Raw genomic sequence first — 3,726 nt, forward strand, 5'->3', positions numbered from 1 at the left:
CGTACCTGTAAGCACGTACTCTTAAAGTCCATTTAAAATGAAAAAATATGTGTTACCAAAAGAGGGAAAATATGTGTTGGATTGAGCACAAGAAATTGCTGGGCAGAAAAAGGTAACACATTTCTGTTTTTTTGTCTTTTGTTTTCGTTTTTTCCCATTTCTCTTTGTCTCAAATTAAAATCAGTATCTCCTGCATATGGAAGTCATGGGCAATGCTGACTTGGAAATAGGGATCACCTTTCTTATTGAGGCTGGAGCAGGCGTCCTGGGAAACTCCTTTCTCCTTTTTCTTTATACCTTCACTTTGCTCACTGGAAAAAAGAAAAGACCCGCAGACCTGATTCTCAACCAGCTGGTCTTAGCCAATAATTTGGCTCTTTTCTCCAGAGGAATTCCTCATACAATGGCAGCTTTTGGATTGAAATATTTCCTGGATGATGCTGGATGTAAAGTTGTTTTATACTTTCACAGAGTGTCCAGAGGGATTTCTCTCAGCACTACCTGCCTTCTGGGTGGCTACCAGGCTATAAAGCTTTCCCCCAGAACCTTTCATTTGATGGACTTCAGAAACAGATCCCCAGAATGCATTGGTTTCTGTAGTTTCCTCTTCTGGATCCTACAGCTCTTGGTAGATGTTTATATTCTTATGAGATGTTTATGTTCTTATGGCCCAAGAAGCAGCAAATATACAACTGTACAAATTGTGGATACTGTTGCTTACTTATACCAAACAGATTTAAGAGTTTATTCCATGCAGTCATATTCTCATTCATTGATGTCATGTATTTGGGTCTCATGGTCTGGGGCCAGTGGCTGCATGGTCTTTGTCTTCAGAAGGCACAAGCAGCAAGTCCGACACATTCACAGCCACGGACTTTCCCCCAGATCTTCCCTTGAGGCCAGAGCCACATGCACCATCCTGATTCTGGTGAGCATGTTTGTCTCCTTTTCCTGTCTGTCTTCCATTTGGACTCTGTGTTACTCTAATTGTGAATCCAAGACAGTGGCTGCTGGACACCTTTGTGCTGGTAACTTCATGTTTCCCAGTATTCAGCCTCTTTGTGCTTATCAGCAGTGACACCCGTGTCTCTCAGGTTTTCTTTGTGTTCCACTCCAGAAAAATAGCGTTTTTTCAAATCTGGTTATAAATTTTTTATTGTGTTCAATTAAATATATTATGTATTTGATAAAATCATTTCATAATATTTAATTTTAGTTTAATTTTATTAAAATGGTGTTGATTGCTTCTAAAGGATAAATCATTTTCATTGTGGAAATTCAAATTTAATCAACATATATTACAGATACTTAAAATGTACATAGATACATTAAAATGTACATCGGCACATTAAAATGCATATGTGTATGTTTTTATAGATGTATATATTCATATAAGTTTCATTGTGGAGACTCAAATTGAGGTAATCAACTTTTGTATATACATAAAAAATACATACAAATATCTATACACAAAATATATACACATAAAACATGCATATATGTATGTATGTACATGTATACTTTTTTGCTCAATAATGGTGATAAATGCCAAAAATTTTGAAATAACAAATTATTTTTCCTTTTTTCTATTGTTGAACTCAGTAAAAAATAACTTGTTTCTTTTGAGTGGTTTTTTGTTATCTCCTTTCATTAAGACTTCTCATATTTTCTATGAGACTTTCAATATACCTATGTCATTTTCATGATGTATCCGGTATTGTACACAAGTGTTTTGTTATTTATTTATATGATGCCTTCAATACTATTTCTTCCTAGGAATGAACAACCTTTACTTTCCTGTACCAATATAATGAGTTCAAACAATTTTCTTAATTCAGAACTCTTATGTTATTCTTGATTTATCTGTTTCAGTGATTCTAAAAATCTAGCTGTCATGCATTAGAATCACCTGGCAAGTCTGTCCAGACGTGATTGCATTGGCCACCTCCACAGCTTCTGACTGAGTAAATTGGAGTTAGCATGCAAGAATTTGCATTTCTCACAATTCCTAGTGGATGCTGATTCTCTTGGTCCAGAGGCTACATTTGTGAAACATTAGATCTATCCCAGTTTATCAAAACACCCATAATTCATGAACATATTTGTACCACACTTATGCTGTGTTCTGACAATAGTCTTTTTCATTTCACTGATTCAGTGTCTCTAAGATTTACAATCAATAAATAGTTTTGTATATTTTATATCAAAGTGATTTTAAAACTTTATGATTAGCAAACAAAAGTTATGAACAGATAGTTACCAACTATAGACCTTGAATCATTTTCTAACCAAATCCTACCTAGATAACTATTGATCTCTCCTCCTCCTCTACTTTGATCTGAGTAAATTTGGATTTTAATGGAAAACATATAGGATTGATTAGGCTGTGGTTTCTGCAACTCTGAGAACTTCACAGATCTGTACATGATCTTATATAGGACTGTGGATTTCCCATAAGATTCTCTATTTTGTCACTATTTAATTAGAAACAAATTTGAAACAATTAATGCTGTTTTGTGTTTCATTTTAATGCTCTCAGAATAACTTTTTTAAAAAAAATACCATCTAAAAAGATATATCAGAAAAACAGCAGACCAAGATCCTGGGACTGACTATCCACAAACTATTTGTTGAAAGTGGGCAAATAACGAATACACTAATGATGAAAAGCTGAAGTTTGCCACCGTGTATAAAGAGTTCTGCTGGACTTACCTTCTTACTTAAATACTTCCCCTGTTACTGCCTTCGATGTTGTTGTGTGATAAAAGTACTTAGGATTTCTAGCACTGAGTATCTGTACAAATATTTTCTTCTCTAATAACACGTTGGCTAGATTTAAAAACCCTGAGATTTAAAAGTCATTGTTTCTTCAATTATTTAAATACCTTAATGCTTTATAGTTTTGCACCTGCTGATTTTATTGAAAACTCTGAACTCAATTTCATTATTCTTTGTGGGTAATTCATTTTTTCAAACTAGAAGTTTGCATAACTTTATCTTTCTTTTTTTATTTTATTTCATTTATTATTTTTTTTATTTAATTTTATTTTCTCGATATACATTGTGGCTGATTATTGCTCCCCATCACCAAAACCTTTATCTTTCTTGTTAAAGTTTTTAAAATTTTGATAATTTTTATCTGGGCATGGGTCTTTTTTTTTTTTTTTAACTCTTTCCTCCTTAACAATATTTCCTCTTTTGCTGTATCTGTATTGTAATCTAGATATAAATGACTCGCATACACCAAATTGTAGGTAACACAACAAAACCATGGCAATGGGAAAGGTCGGTACATGAAGATATAAATCAACATTGAAGTAAAACAGAATCCTCACAGGAAAATCTGGGTACATGAGGGAGCTTTATACAGAAATGTGTGTCACCTTGTAAGTCAATGATAGATTTTATGATTTCTAGTACCCTGTGCTATTGTTTATTAGAATGGCCCCATGTGATGAGCTGCTCTCAGTGATTCCCATCTGGCAGAAAATCACAGGGTCAATTTTCTCTTGATTTACTTCACTACAGACTCAACCAGCTTCTGGAGGCTTCTGAAAAATAGCAAACACAATCCTGTTTTAGAAGCTTTACCCTCGTTTTTTCCATTCTCCATAAAGCTGTTCTCCCATTCTCTGTGTGTCACATGTCTGGCGAGGCCTTCCTGAGCTTTCCCACTTTGCATGGACCAGAATGACACGTTGGCATCTCATTTTACAGAGACCCATC

General features: G+C 34.4%; 1 pseudogene; it reads left to right on the forward strand.

Annotated features, from left to right (window-relative positions):
* The first annotated feature begins 205 nt into the window (after positions 1-205).
* On the forward strand, positions 206-1,148 carry LOC134372445 (vomeronasal type-1 receptor 1-like; annotated as a pseudogene).
* The last annotated feature ends 2,578 nt before the right edge of the window (positions 1,149-3,726 follow it).

The sequence above is a fragment of the Cynocephalus volans genome, chromosome 3 (genome assembly GCF_027409185.1).
Source record: "Cynocephalus volans isolate mCynVol1 chromosome 3, mCynVol1.pri, whole genome shotgun sequence".
Taxonomy (NCBI): Eukaryota; Metazoa; Chordata; class Mammalia; order Dermoptera; family Cynocephalidae; genus Cynocephalus; species Cynocephalus volans.